This window comes from Chlorocebus sabaeus, chromosome 4 (assembly GCF_047675955.1).
Source record: "Chlorocebus sabaeus isolate Y175 chromosome 4, mChlSab1.0.hap1, whole genome shotgun sequence".
Taxonomy (NCBI): Eukaryota; Metazoa; Chordata; class Mammalia; order Primates; family Cercopithecidae; genus Chlorocebus; species Chlorocebus sabaeus.
In genome coordinates, this window is record NC_132907.1 from 29,411,031 (window position 1) to 29,426,919 (window position 15,889).

General features: G+C 39.1%; 1 protein-coding gene across 8 annotated transcripts in view; it reads right to left on the reverse strand.

The window, feature by feature from the left end:
• The window catches only part of NLN (neurolysin), a 103,756-nt gene that overhangs the window by 80,538 nt on the left and 7,329 nt on the right, over positions 1–15,889 (reverse strand). For 3 of the 8 annotated variants that reach the window (XM_037982245.2, XM_073014731.1, XM_073014729.1), the window contains exon 2: positions 5,939–6,041. The exons of the other annotated variants lie outside the window; for them this stretch is intronic. The gene's annotated coding sequence lies outside the window, so the exon portion shown is untranslated. The remainder of the gene's footprint in view (positions 1–5,938; positions 6,042–15,889) is intronic. 8 annotated transcript variants of the gene reach the window in all.

Genomic DNA, 15,889 nt, shown 5'->3' on the forward strand with positions numbered 1-15,889 from the left:
AAAAATACAAAAAATTAGCCGGGCGTGGTTGCAGGCGCCTGTAGTCCCAGCTACTCGGGAGGCTGAGGCAGGAGAATGGCGGGAACCCGGGAGGCGGAGCTTGCAGTGAGCCGAGCTCGCGCCACTGCACTCCAGCCAGGGGGACAGAGCAAGACTCCGTCTCAAAAAAAAAAAAAAAAAAAAAAAAAAAAAGTCTCATTTGTACTGCCTCTTTATACACATACACACACACGTGCTGAAGTGCTTACATTTCTCCACCTTAAGTAAAAAAAACAAAAACTTCCTTGATCCTGGGTCCCCCACCAGACACCACTATTTCTTCCTTTCCCTTCATCCTCAACATTTTTCAAAGTGGTCCGGCCAGCCCTGCTATCTTTTTGTTCTTATGTCCCACTCACTCTTCACCCTACTTCAATCTGGGTCCTGGTCTCAAAACAAAACAAAACAAAACAAAACAAACCAGAAAAAAGAAACTGCTCTCACCAAGGTCCCCAGTGATTTCTACTAAATGCAACAGACATTCTTCACTATTTACGTCTCGACTTTCTGTGATACATGACAGTGTTTTCCACTCTTTCCTGTTTTTAACTCCCTCTTTTTTGGTAACTTTTCCCTTCTTGGGCTTTTGTGATAATGATTCCTCTTTTCATTTGATGTGTCTGGCTGTTCCCTCATGATTTTTATCATCAGCTGTCTTTTTTTAAGTTTTGTTTTTGTTTTTTAGCCCCTTCTCAGGATTCCTTACAGCTCTTCAGGATTCAGTTCTATGGCCTCTTTTCTTTTCTTTACATCTTGCACACCATGCCTGTTCCATTTGTATGGCTACACATGTCACTTATAGCTAAAGAATTATAGATCTGTACCTCCAGCACAAATCTCCTAAGTTCTAGACCCATATGACCAACTGCCTGCTGGGTAGCTCCACTTGGATGTCAATGGTCACCTTAATATGTCTAAAATTAAATTGCTCATCTTCCTTGCCCCCAGAACCAAATCTGTCCTCCTCTTTTATTCCTCATCTCAGGGATGATCACCAGTATGTACTCAGTTGTCCAAATCAGAAACCCAGGAGGTTCTTCCTGGATGCCTTCTAATCTATTCTCCAGATTGCCTGCAGAGTAATCATCCTAAAATGTAAATCTGATCATGACACTCCCTTTCAATGGCATGGTTCCCCAGTGACTTCAGGATCAAGTTCAAGCTACCTACTTCTGAATCTGCCCTAACTACCATGTTGGCTTTGTCAGTGCCATCCTTTTGCTCTTGTATCTATGCTCCAGACATAATGAACTACTTTCACATCTCCCTCTAACTGTTAAGCTCTCCTCAGGCCTTTACCAAGAGTTTACATGCATGTTCTTATTTAATCCTCCCAATAAGCCCAGAGGAAGATATTAGCAATCCAATTTACTGGGTACAGAGAAGTAAAGTAGCTTGTTCAAGGTCACATAGTATTTGTGCAGCTGGGATTCAAACCCAAGCCTGACTCCAGAGCCCATACTCTTTTGTAGTTTTATTTATAAACTGAAAAGTATCCCAGGGCCCTTATTCTTTATTATCCTATACTGATGTTGCAACTCCCATCCCAGAAAAGGAAATCATCAAATTTTTCGCCAATTGCACTTCTCTGATTTTGAACTTTGCTTTTAATGGGGAGAGAATAAGTGAATTAAAGCATACATATTTGTATTACATGTCTGACTTGTTATCTATACCACGCCCTGAAGAGACTGCTGCAGGGGCTGTGGAGGAGTGCCCCACTTTAGCTTTTATCCAGCTCTGAAAAACAGGTCACACAGACTTGGGCAGCTTTTCAGTCACTTGTTCTCAAACCTGGATGACCTCGATGGCTGCCCTCTGTACCCAGGTCTCATTTTTTTCCAGAGCCCTTTAATGAACTGTTCACAGGTAATCAATTAAACCATTTGGAAACAGTGTACTCCCAGGAAACGGCAAATTCTTCCTTAAAGTACTCAAACAATTTACATCTTTTATTGATAAGTTTCAACTGAGGCATTCTTTTCCTTTTTTTTTTTTTTTTTGAGATGAAGTCTTGCTCTCTCACCCAGACAGGAGTGCAATGGCATGATTTCGGCTCACTGTAACCTCTGCCTCCCAGGTTCAAGTGATTCTCCCGCCTTGGCCCCCTGAGTAGCTGGAATAAAAATTTTTGTATTTTTAGTAGAGACAAGGTTTCATCGTTGGCCAGGCTGGTCTTGAACTCCTGACCTCAGGTGATCCACCCGCCTCAGCCTCCCAAAGTGCTGGGATTATAGGTATGAGCCACTGTGCCCAGCCTCAGCTGAGGTATCCTAAGAAAACACTCCATGCAATAAATGCTGGTTCTTTATTCCCTATTGATAGAATTTACTGACTTATTACCATCATCTATCACCTGGAATTATGAATATAATTCAGACATCACCAAAAAAAGGGGGGGGAGGGAGAGAGAGGCTTATTATAAAAGGACTTCCCAAGAAATAGCTGATTCAGTGATTCCTTCAGCAAATATTTACTGAGGTTACAAAGATGAATAAGACAAAGTTATTACCTTTCAGTAGCTTATAGACTTGTGAGGAAGAAATACAGAAAGAGACATTAGAATATCAGGTAGCAGGCTGGGTGTGGAGGCTCATGCCTATAATCCCAGCACTTTGGGAAGCCAAAGAGAAAGAATCACTTGAGCCCAGAAGTTCAAGACGAGCCTAGGCAACATGGTGAGATCTCATCTATAGTCCCAGCTACTTGGGAGGTTCACTTGATCCCAGGAGGTCAAGGCTACAGTGAGCCACAGTTGTGCCACTACACTCCAGCCTGGGTAACAGAGTAAGACCCTGTCTCTAAAAATAATAATGAAATAAAAGAATATCAGGTAACAAATTCTATATAAATAAAGCAATGGAGAATGAAAAGGATAGTGCGTGCAACTCTGACTTGGGGAATCTAGGAAAGACTTCGATAAGGATGTAACCTCTAAACTGGCTGAGTCTTTCAAGATAGCTCTATGAGGTAAGGTGGGTACACGGGTTTAATGGGGTGTGGAGGGATGGGAGGTAAGGCTAAAATAGGTTAGATCAGACTGTGTGTCTTTTTAGTGACTTTCATAAATAAACCAATGAAGGAAACAGAAATGCTTTAATTAGGTTGGAAATTTCTGATGCACAATGTATTAAGATGAAGGACAGGTTGGGGCTTAAAGACAGTTCTGAATATTGGTGGCTGTTAATTCTTACAAGAAATTCTAGGGCCATTCTTTTCTGTTTTCCATAACTATGAGTTTCTTCTCCATCTCTCATTCTGCACATACAGACATAACCTTAGAATTCAGTTCTCCTCTTTCATACTGTTTGTATAAAGTATTTTTTTTTATCATTATTGGCTATTAATAAGCAGCTAATGGAATTGATCTAGAGTATCATACTTTTATTTTATTTCAACCAGGATTTGTGGAAAGTTTTCTAAGTATATTCCAGAAAATGTTATGTACAGTTACTTCTAACTGAAAGTTCCTTAAGTTCAATGCATCAGGATCTATATGTCGGTTAGTTATTTGTTCTATATAGTCTGTATTAAAAAGTTTAAAAATAAATGATACTTCTTTTGAAGAATGTTTTGGCCTTTTTTATCTGTAAGACAAAAAGCCTATGTTTATAAATTAATCTCCTATGTAGTCCCTGGTGCTTAGTAAATATTTGTTGATGGAATTAAAATCCACGCGAATACAGAGCTTTATCACTACCCAATGCTAGCCATAGCTATACCAGCAAGGCTGACTGATCTGCTTCCCCAAGTCAGGAGAGGAACTGAAGACATTTTTCCTTGTAATTCTACTAGAATGTAAGCTTTTCGGAAATGTGGTCCATGTCTTAGTCATTTTTGTATTTCTTGGCAAATGTGGAAGAATGTGTTCAGCACATAACATGTATGTTTTAACTGTTCAATCAATGAGTATAGAAATGTGATGAAAATCTAAATTAGTCTGTCCTAAAATGACCACTAAGTTCAGTCCCAGACACCAAGTAAATAAAGCAAATGATAAAGCCATCAAAAGAAGATGCTCAAACAACAACAGAGTTGTTGAAGAAAAGTAATTATGTGAGAGACATGTCATAAAGAGGCTTTGAGTCATGGAATCTACAATACATGCCAGTACACTTGAAAAGCAAAGTGCTATGATTCGACTGCTCTTGCCTCCACCTACTGGTATAGGAAGGCAATTTTTTAGATTGGGCAGAAATTGTTTAGCAGCAATAGAAAAATGCTAGGAAAACAGTGGGTTTTCAAAGTTATCTTGCCAAGATAATATATAAACTTCCTATAAACAACCATTCACGAAAAATGAACCATGAACTCAGCTACAAGTATTTTGAGTATAGAGAAGAATTACCCTAAATACGGAGATATTCTGACCTTTATTCTGAGTAGCCTCTAGCTGCTGGTAAAGTCAAAAGCATTATGAGTTTTCCTTCATTGTACAGTCTCTTTTTTGTATTGACAAAAACTGCATTTAAATTTGAGGACTAGAATGACCATTACAACTTCAGTGGTCTAATCTTGGTCTTACACAGTATAAATAAACAATTTATTTTGGAAACAGTGCCACATACATCCTTAATGTGTACAACTTCCTCTAGCAGTAAGACTTAAAAGTAGAACTGGTTACACAAAGGTTCCCATAGGAATGAACAATGATTTATTTTCAACTCTTTTTACAAAATGTTCATGATCCATTTTTTTAAAAAAGGTAATTTTATTCTAGATTTTGTAATGTAATAAGTTCTTGTTTCCAAATTTCATTGTAAATAAATGAAAAGGAACTCTTCAAACTTTTCTTTTTTAAGAGATATGTATACAAATTTTAAAATGTTAGAAACTACTTAATGGCATATGAAAAACTGTACGATGCTAGAAATATTTGTAATATTTCTGCCACTGACAAATATTAGAAAAGGTTCATATTACAAAGTTGAACAAAAATCTAAGGTTCTAAAAAATAAGTAACAAAAGATAATTAATTTTCTTCTAATTTTGTATATGACACAGCTAGCTTAATGATTACAGGTTCTAAATAAATTGATTATACATGAACTTGGAGAGATTTCTTTTCTTAAATCCTATCCCTGGCTTACGAAAAGCCACCTGAGACCACAGAGCATATACAATCAAACGCTGCTTCACAAACGAAATAAAGTGTTCCTTGATTCATTACTAAAGACACTATCCACATACATGGAAAACCACAATTCAGATATTCCCCTTTTATTTTTCTCTAGAAACATGAATAAATTGCTTTTGGCACACTTAATTGGTGTTTAGGGCATACTTTTCACAATTGAAGTCCTCAGTAAATTACTCAGGAGAGAGACTCTCCTCTTTCAGTACATTATTTAATACTTAGGCTTGCGTGTGTGTGTCATTTTCACATACAAATTTTGTGGTGTGAATCAAGATGCCTAGATCCTCATCCAAGGCCTGGCTAATAGTTGGTTTGCTTCTTTTTAAGACTGGTTCAGTCAAAAATAAGTGTTTATTATTTTTATGTGTGACAATGGTATTATGATTATGTTTTTGAAAAACAATTTCACAAAGTGATCTACAGATTGAATGCAATCCCTATCAAAATACCAATGACATTCTTCACAGAAATAGAAAAACAATCTCAAAACTTGTATGAAACCACAAAAGGCTCCAAATAACCAAAGCAATTTTGAGCAAAAAGAATAAAGTTGGAGGTATCATACTACCTGACCTCAAAATATCTTACAAAGGTCTGGCATGGTGGCTCACACCTGCAATCCCAGCATTTTGGAAGGCCAAGGTGGGCGGATCACTTGAGGTCAGGAGTTTGAGACCACTCTGGCCAACTGGTGAAACCCTGTACTAAAAATACAAAATAAGCTGGGTGTGCTGGTGCACATCTGTAATCCCAGTTACTTACTCAGGTGCCTGAAGCAGGAGAAGCGCTTGAACCAGGGAGGCAGAGGTTGCAGTGAGCTGAGATTGCGCCACTGCACACCAGCCTAGGCAACAGAGCGAGACTCCTTTACAGAAAAAAAAAAAAAAAGAATTACATATATATATAACAAAGAAGCTATAGTAACCAAACAGCATGGTACTGGTATAAAAACAGGCACATAGCTGATGGAACAGCCTAGAAAGCCCAGAAATAAATCCACACATTTATGGCCAACTGATTTTCGACGAAGATGCCAGGAACACACAATGAAGACAAGACAGTCTCTTCGCTGAATGGTGCTGGGAAAACTGGAGATCCACATGCAGTCGAATGAAATTAAACCCTCATGTCATCCCATATACAAAAATCAACTGAAAATGGATTAAAGACATAAATGTAAGATCCTCAACTGTGAAACTACTAGCAGAAAACTGTTATGGTTTGAATGCTTGTCCCCTTTGAAACTCACGTTGAAACGGAATCCTCAGTGTAACAGTATTAAGAGGTGGAGCTGTTAAGAGATGACTGGGTTGTGAGGGCTTTGCCTTCATGAGTGGATTAATCCATTTATGAATTAGCAGGTGAATCAACAGGGATTAACAGGAGTGGGTTAGTTATCAGAAGAGTGGATCTGTCATAGGAGCCAGTTTGGTTCTCGGTGTGCCCCACTCACCACGTGATGTCCTCCACCATGCTATGACACACTGAGAAGGCCCTCACCAGATGCAACCCCTCCACCTTGCACCTCCCAGCTTCCAGAACTGTAAATAATAAATTTCTTTTCTTTATAAATTACCTAGCCTCAGGCATTTAATTACAGCAACAGAAAATGAACTAAGACAGAAAATATATGGGAAAAGCTCCATAACATTAGTGTGGGCAATGATTTTTTGGATATGACCCCGAAAGCACAGTCAACAAAAGTAAAAGTAGACAAATGGGATTACATCAAACTAATAAGCACAGCAAAGGAAACAATAAACAGAATGAAGAGACAACCTATAGAATGGGAGAAAATATTTGCAAACTATACATCTCATAAGGGGTTAAAATCCAAAATATAAGTAACTCAATAAACTCAATAGCAAGAAAACAATCCCATTAAAAAGCGGGCAAAGGACTCAAATAGACATTTCTCAAAAGACAACATATAAATGGCAAATAGGTATATGAAAAAAATGCTCAACATCAACACTACGGAAATGTAAAAAAAACCACAATGAGACATCATCTCACACCTGTTAAAATAGCTATTATGGAAAAGACCAAAGATAGCAAGTCTTTGGTGGAGAAAAGGGAACCCTCACACACTGTTGTTAGAAATATGAATTCAAGCCATTATGGAAAACAGTATGGAGGTTTCTCAAAATACTAAACATAGAACTACTATATAATCCAACAATCCCACTACTGGGAATATACCTTTAAAAAACGAGATCAGTATGGAAGAGACATCTGCACTCTCGTGCTTGCTATATATTATTCACAATAGACAAGATACAGAATCAACTTAAGCGTCCATCAGCCGACAAACGGATATAGAAAATGTGGTATACGTACACAACGAAATATTGTTCAGTCATAAAATAGGAAATTCTGTCATTTGTGACAACATGGATGGACCTGGTAGACAGTGTTAACTGAAATAAGCTGCAACAGAAAGACACATACTGCATGATCTCATTCATATGTGAAATGTAAAAACGTTGATCTCATAGAAGTAATATAGAAAACAGAATGGGTCAGGCGTGGTGGCTCATGTCTGTAATCCCAGCACTTTGGGAGGCAGAGGTGGGCAGATCATCTGAGGTCAGGAGTTCAAGACCAACCTGGTCAGCAAGGTGAAACCCCATCTCTACTAAAAATACAAGAATTAGCCAGGCGTGGTGGCAGGCACCTGTGATACCAGCTACTCAGGAGGCTGAGGCAGGAGAATCACTTGAACCCGGGAGGCAGAGGTTGCAGTGAGCTGAGATCACATCACTGCACTCCTGCCTGGGCAACAGAGCAAGTCTCTGTCTTAAAAATAAGAAGTATGGTGGTTACCAGCAGCTGGGGTGATTGCAGGTGAAAGGAGGGAGTTGGAGAGATGCTGGTCAAAGGATACAAAATTTCAATTAGGAATCAAGTTCAAAAGATCTATTGTATTACATGATGGTTATAGTTAACAATATATTGTATTCTTTTTTCTTTGTTTTATTTTATGTATTTATTTTTTTGAAACAGGATCTTGCTCTGTTGCCTAGGCTGAAGTGCAGTGGCGCAATCATGGCTCACTGGAACCATGGGCTCAAGCGATCCTCTCACCTCAGCCTCCTGAGTAGTTTGGACCACTGAAGTGTGCCACTACATCAGGTTTTTTACATTTTTTGTAGAAACAGGGTCTCTGGTCTTGAACTCCTGGGCTCATGGAATCCTCCTGCATCAGCCTCCTAGAGTGCTGGGATTATGGCATAAGCCACCACGCCTGGCCTTTCCCCCTCCTTTTTATCCCGGAAATAATCTCTTTTCCCTGATCTTCCATAACAATCTTTCCATTCTGTGGTACTTATCACCTTCTGCCTTGTATTCTAATTATTTATTAGTATGTGCCTTATCACTCTTACTACGTTGTATTGCCTTGTGTTTTTTGTTTGTTTGTTTGTTTGTTTTGTTTTTTTCTTTTGTGAGACAAGGTCTAGTTCTGTCGCCCAGGCTGGAGTGCCGTGGTGCGATCTTGGGTCACTGCAACCTCCCGAGGTTCAAGCGATCCTCCTACCTCAGTCTGTCGAGTAGCTGGGACTACAGGCACACACCACCACGCCCAGCTAATTTTTGCATTTTTGGTAGAGATGGGGATTCGCAATGTTGCCCAGACTGGTCTCGAACTCGTAAGCTCAAGCCATCTATCCACCTCGGCCTCCCAAAGTGCTGGGAGCCACCATGCCGGCCTTTTAACAAATAATCAAAATAAGAAATAGCTCTATGGAGTCTACTTCTGCATTTACTACGTAAGTAGTGTTCTTGAGGCTATGATTCATTGCATTACTCAATTTCCCCTATGCAGTGGATCCACATGATAAATTCATCTCACAAACAGTACCAGGAAAATCTTTCTTCATGACAATTCTTAATGATGTTTTTCCTTTGCCCTTACTGCCAAAAATCTCATAGTGAAGTTCCAGACCCAATTAAAGCAACTAGACTGATCCTAAGGTTTCTTTGAATTTTTTGCCTGACATTCTTTGCTCTTTACATTATTTCATATATATGTGTATACATATATATGTACACACACACACATATATATACACACACACATATATATATTGTTTATGTAAGCAGTCACAAATTGATTTTGGTAAAAAAGGGAGTATAAATGTGAGCAAATAATACCAACCTAAGTGTCTTGCAAATAGAATCTAAGTTTTCTTTATATATCTGTCCTCATAATATTTAGCACTGTTTCTTATATATAGTATTCAGTTATTATTTATGCCATGAGTGAATGATGATTTGAAGCTTATGTATAAGCTGCTTACATGGTTTCAATCAGCTATATTCCACTACACACCATTTCTATAACTTTACAATTTTTCAGTTCACTATAAACATTTTTGACGAGCAGTTATACACCTTACTGAGTATCTTTGGGCCCCTTCTGCCATTCTGAGAAAGTTTTTCATGTTTTTACTTCCCTTCAGTTACTTCTGTGCAGTTAGGAAAGCATAGAACTTATGGCACAGAGTGCTAGATTTACTATGGCAGGTATGAGATGCATTCCAGGATATAAATTTGCCGTCGTGGCTTCTTTGGGTTCTACGGGGTACTTTATCCAACAGGTAGGGCAAGCTGCATATCATTACTTTCTTGGTCTGACCAAGTATGTCTACTCCTCTAAGGATTATGTCCCTCCCAGTGACACTGTACTCCCCAGTCCCAAGTAACTCCCACGTCATCCATGTCCAGAGTCTTACTTTTGTGCCTGAGCTGATAACAGGCCCACCCATGGGAAGCTTGCCTTCTGTTCTTCCAGCTTGGCTGCTTCTGACCCAGTGTTTTGGAGATTAGCACCTCCTTCAATTTTTTCATATCCAGGCCAACATATTCAGAAGAGCTTTGCTCCCACAGTATTCATTAATAGGGGATTAATCTATAGACCTAACAAGTGATTGTCTGAATGCTCCCAGTCATGACAAGGAATCAAAGTCATGCCTTTTTTTTTTTTTTCTTTTCTTTTTTAAAGACACGGTCTCACTCTGTTGCCCAGGCTGACCACAGGTGCATGCCAGCATGCCTGGCTAATTTTTTTGTTTGTTTTTTGGTAGAGATGAGGGTCTCACTTTGTTGCCCAGGCTGGTCTTGAACCCCTGGGCTCAAGGAATCCTCCTGTCTCAGCCTCCCAAAGTGTTGGGATTACAGGTGTGAGCCACCATGCTTGGCTTTTAATATATGCCTTTTAATATATGGCTTCTCCTCTGTCTCATATCGTAATACATACTCAACATTCTTGTGTATTTGCTGGTTAAGTATAGCCCCGACAGTTAGTTTGTATCGCATATTATACAACTCTGTGACTCTGTGTTTTTTTTTTTTTTTTTTTTTTTCTGAGACAGGGTCTTGCTCTGACAAACAGGCTGGAGTGCAGTGGTATGAACATGGCTCAGTGCAGGCTTGACCTCCCGGGCTCAAGCAATTTTCCCACCTCAGCTTTACAGCTAGCTAGGACTACAGGTGCATGCTACCACGCCCTGCTAATTTTTGTAATTTTTGTAGAGATGGGGTTTTGCCATGTTGCCCAAGCTGGACTTGGGCTCCTGAGCTAAAGTGATCCGCCCACCTTAGCCTCCCAAAGTGCTGGGATTACAGGAGTGAACCACTGTGCACAGCCAGCTCTATAATTTTTTGATAATACAACTAGGTCTACTTTTTTCTGTAAATAACTTTGTTATAAAACATCTAAATCTAAACTGGCTTACCTAACACATAGACATAGACACAGGGTTTTTGCATGAAGAAATCTGCAACCAGCTACTTCATATAGGGCTTGAAATATCTACTTTTGGCCAGGCGCGGTGGCTCACACCTGTAATCCCAGCACTTTGGGAGGCTGAGGCGGGCGGATCACAAGGTCAGGAGATCGAGACCATCCTGGCCAACATGGTGAAACCCCGTCTCTACTAAAAATACAAAAAACTAGCCGGGCATGGTGGCAGGCGCCCGTAGTCCCAGCTACTCCGGAGGCTGAGGCAGGACAATGGTGTGAATCTGGGAGGCAGAGCTTGCAGTGAGCCGAGATCACGCCACTGCACTCCAGCCTGGGCGACAGAGCGAGCCTCCGTCTCAAAAAAAAAAGGAAATATCTACTTTCTACTGAAAGTTATACCTGTAATTGTATCAAAATGCCAAACCTAGGCCTATACTCCCTAGATATCAATAGTGAATACTGAATTTTCAGTTATTATCACTAATGACATATTTTCATTAATCCATTCAATGAATATATTTATTTAGCATCCCTTATGTAATGACCATGTTAAGTAGTGGAGGTACAGAAATGAAAACCAAAAATCAGGCTGCTGATTTCAGAAAACTTGTCAACGAGTGGTGAAGACAAATACCATTAATAATAACGTTTATACTATGGAAGTATTAATACAGGATTCAGAGGGAAAGAATTTAGTAGGGGTCTGGTAACTTCACCCTCAGAAAGTACAAAGCTAAGATGATGTTACTATTTAGAGATTTATAAGTTTAGAGATTTATTAGTTTACGTTTTAACCCCCTTTGAGTGAGGGGATAAACCCATGAGAGTGGGAGTAGTTTCTGTCTTATCCATAGCTGTGTTTCCAGAGTTTAGCTCAGTGACTTGTACAGATTAAACACAGATTAAATACACATTTTTTTTTGGAGACAGTCTCCCTCTGTCGCATAGCCTGGACAGAGTCTCCCTCCGTCGCATAGGCTGCAGTGCAGCAGCATGATCATGGCTCGCTGAAGCGTCGACCTCCCAGCCTCAAGCAATCCTCCAACCTCAGCCTTTCGAGTAGCTGGGACCACAGGTGAATGCCACTATGTCCAGCTAATTTTTTTTTTTTAATGTTTTATAGATACAGGATGTTCCTGTATTGCCCAGGTTAGTGTCAAACTTCTGGGCTCAAGTAATGCTCTTGCCTCAGCCTCCCAAAGTGTCAAGATTACAGGTGTGAGCCACCATGACTAGTCATAAATTTTGAATATTGGAAAACAAGTGAACAATATCTAGAATATATAAATATTGTAGAACGTAAATTCAGTATGAAAAGATAATTCAATAGGAAAATGGGCAAAAGACATGAACAGGCATAAAATACAAATGGCAAAGAAACATGAAAACATGTTCAAACTCATTAGTAACACAGCAATATGTATAAAAGCCAAGTAATGCCATTTTACAATCATTGGGTTGCCAAAAGGCTGACAACACCAAGAGTTGCTAAGGACAGTGGATCAATGGCTACTCATGAATACTATATGGAGAGAAGGAAGTAAACTAGTATAACCACTTTGGAAAAAGAATTGGGCATTATTTGGTAAAATTGAGAATGTACATCCTACAACCTAGTAATTTTTCTCTTAAATTCATACTCACACATATGTATCAGGGACATTATAAGAATATTCATAGCAATATTGTTTATAATATCAAGAAAATGGAAGCCCAAATATTCACTGACAAAATAAATAGTAAATTCTTGGAATAGTCATACAATGAAATATCTTACAAGAGTAAAAATGAACCATATCCATGTGAAACCGGTTTCGTTATGCAAAATTAAATCATACGTTGTTTAGGGAAATACACATTTGTGGTAACATCTATAAAGAAAAGCAAGAGGACAGTGATTACAAAATTCAAGATTGTGGTTATCTCTGGTATGAGGAAAGGGATATGGTGGAGGGGGCACTCGAGGAACTTCAAAGGTACTAGAAATGTCATTTTATATATAGATACATTTTTCATACTAGAAACATTTTATATATGGACACATTTTTCATCCTTTTAATCACATTTATATATATATATGTATTACATTTTTGTGTATATTTCATAACTCTTAAGATAAATGAATAAGTATTAGTTAGGTTCTGGAAATGGGAGGGAAAGAAAAGAATGTGCCAAATAAGGGATCAGTTTATGTCAATTTAAGGCCAGGAGATAAGGACTTAAACTCTCTGGCTGAAGCGTTGAGTTCACTAAGTGAGAAGGGAAGCTGGGAGAGCTACACAGGGGTCAGATTGTATAGGGATTTCTAAACCATATGAGAGTTTTGATTGTTTTATGATGAGTTAAAAAAAATTGTAAACTGAAGTATGACATGTCACATTTGTAGTTCTTAAAGATCTCTATTTTCATCAGGAAAATATATTAGTGGGAAGCAAAAATTGATGCTGGGACTCATGATGAGGATTTGGATTATGGTGGTGACACCTGGAACAAAGAAAGGAGAAAGAGTGTGAAGACTATCTAGGACTTGGTGTTGGTGGAAAAAGTAAAGGAAATAGAGAAAAAAGCAAGGAATGGCTCCCCGGCTTTGGACTTGGATAAATGGTAACATTGAGCCAAAGAACCAGGGCAAAAAAGCAAGACAGGAGAATGCTGTCAATTTAGGAAAAGGTGATATTGAGATTCGACAACATAATAGGTGTTCAATAAGTATTTATTATATTAGTCTGTTCTCACGCTGCTATGAAGAAATGCCCAAGATTAGGTAACTTAAAAGGAAAGATATTTAATAGATTCACAGTTCAGCATAGCTGGGGTGGCCTCATGAAATTTCGAATCATGGCAGAAGGGGAAGCAAACACCTCCTTATTCACATGGCGGCAGGAAGTAGAAGTGCTGAGCGAAGAGGAAAAAGCCCCTTATAAAACCATCAGATTTTGTGAGAACTCACTGTATCATGAGAACAGCATGGGGATAACTGCTCCATGATTCAATTACCTCCCACCAGGTCCCTCCCATGACACGCGGGGAATATGGGAACTACAATTCAAGGTAAGATTTTGGTGGGGACACAGCCAAACCCTATCACTTATAAGATAAAAAAGTGGCTGACTGTGAGACCTCAAGAGCTGTCCAACTGGTAGTTGGAATCTAATATAATTCATCTACTTCTTTTTTAACTATATAATTTGTGGTTCCCTATTTTGTATCTTGGCAGAGAAGCTATGACACCTTAAAAAGAATTTCTATGAGAATAAAAATAACGTACAGATATATAAATCTCAGTGTTAGAATGGTCAGATCTATGTAGCCCTGAGAGTATGGACATTATACATTGTAGCAAGCAGGCTTCATCAAGCTGTGATTATTTCAGTTACTAAAACTCCACCTGAGATGTGAGGCAGAAATAGAATTTTCCTTTTGGTGTTGACCACAAATGGGATTAAATATTAAAGATACCAGCAAAGTATGGCTGGGAAATATGAGGACTTCCTCCTGAATGCCAAACAGGAAGCACAGACAATCTGAGTGGGTAGAATGGGGCAGCGTCTTTCTAATGTAAGCTATGGTGAATGGGAAATCCAAATTTCATAAGCTGGACTTCCTTTTATACTTCTTGCAGTTTCGGTGTTGATTTCCTTTTTGTTTCACTCAATAATTTGAAGAAGTCTTTTTAAAAAAGTCAGCCCTCATGATAGATAAAGGATTTAAGTGTGGAAAATGGAACATAAAAGTACTAGAAGAAAATGTAGATGCTGGGTGTGGTGGCTCATGCCTGTAATCCTAGCACTTTGGGAGGCTGAGGGGGAAGGATCGCTTGAGCCCAGGAGTTTGAGACCAGCCTGGGCAACATGGTGAAACCCTTTCTCTACAGAAAATACAAAAATTAGCCAGGTGTGACTCACACCCGTAGTCCCAGCTACTTGGAAGGCTGAGGTGGGAGGACTGCTTGAGACTGGGAGGCAGAGGTTACAGAGATGAGACTGTTCCACTGTACTCCAGCCTAGGTGACAGAGCTAGACTCTGTCTTAAAAAAAAAAAAAAAAAAGAAAATGTAGGTGATTTTTAAAATGTATAATATTGGGGTAGAGAAGGACTTTCTAGGAATGAGACCAAAGGCAGAGGTCATAAAGGAAAAGACTGATATTTCTGATTATATAAAAATTTAAACTTTTGTAGAGAAAAAGCAAAAAAGCAAAAAGCAACAATAATCCACCCCAAAAGTTCAAAGAGCAAAAATAACTGAAACATCTATGAGGGGCTCTTACAAATTAATAATCCTAATTTTAAAACTCCCAAAATAAAACTAGGCAATTCAAAAAAGTAAAAACAGTAACTAATATTTCTTGAGATTTTATTATGTGTCAATGCGGTAGACTGATGACTAAAATGGCCTCAATTTTCCACCTGCTATGTGTCTATGTCTCTTAACAATGTGAGTTTGCTTTTCTACCCATCAAGAGATACAGTCTGTTTCCCCACTTCTCGAATCTGGGCTAGCCTTGTGACTTGCTTTGACCAGTAGAATGTGGCAGAGCTGATGAGGTTCCAGTTCCAACTGCCTTCCACTCTTTCATGGAACCCTGCCACTGCCATGAGAACGAGCCAGAGGTAGCTTCCTGGAGGACGAGAGGTCACAGGAAAGAGGGCCAAATAGCCCCAGCAGTGGTCATCCTACATCACCAAACATGTGGCAGAGGACAGCAAAGAGCTGCCTACACAACCCATGGCTGACCGAAGGAGCATGAATGAGTTAAGACCAGAAAAACTGCCCAGCCAAAATCTAGATTTCCCAGCAAAAATAAACATTGATCACTGTACTCCACTGAAATTCTGTTTGTTATACAGCATTTTTGTGGTAATAGGAACGGATATAACCAGGCAATGTTCAAAGTGTTCTATATTTATGTTTCAATCTTAAAAGGTGAGTACAGGCCAGGCACGGTGGCTCACACCTGTAATCCCAG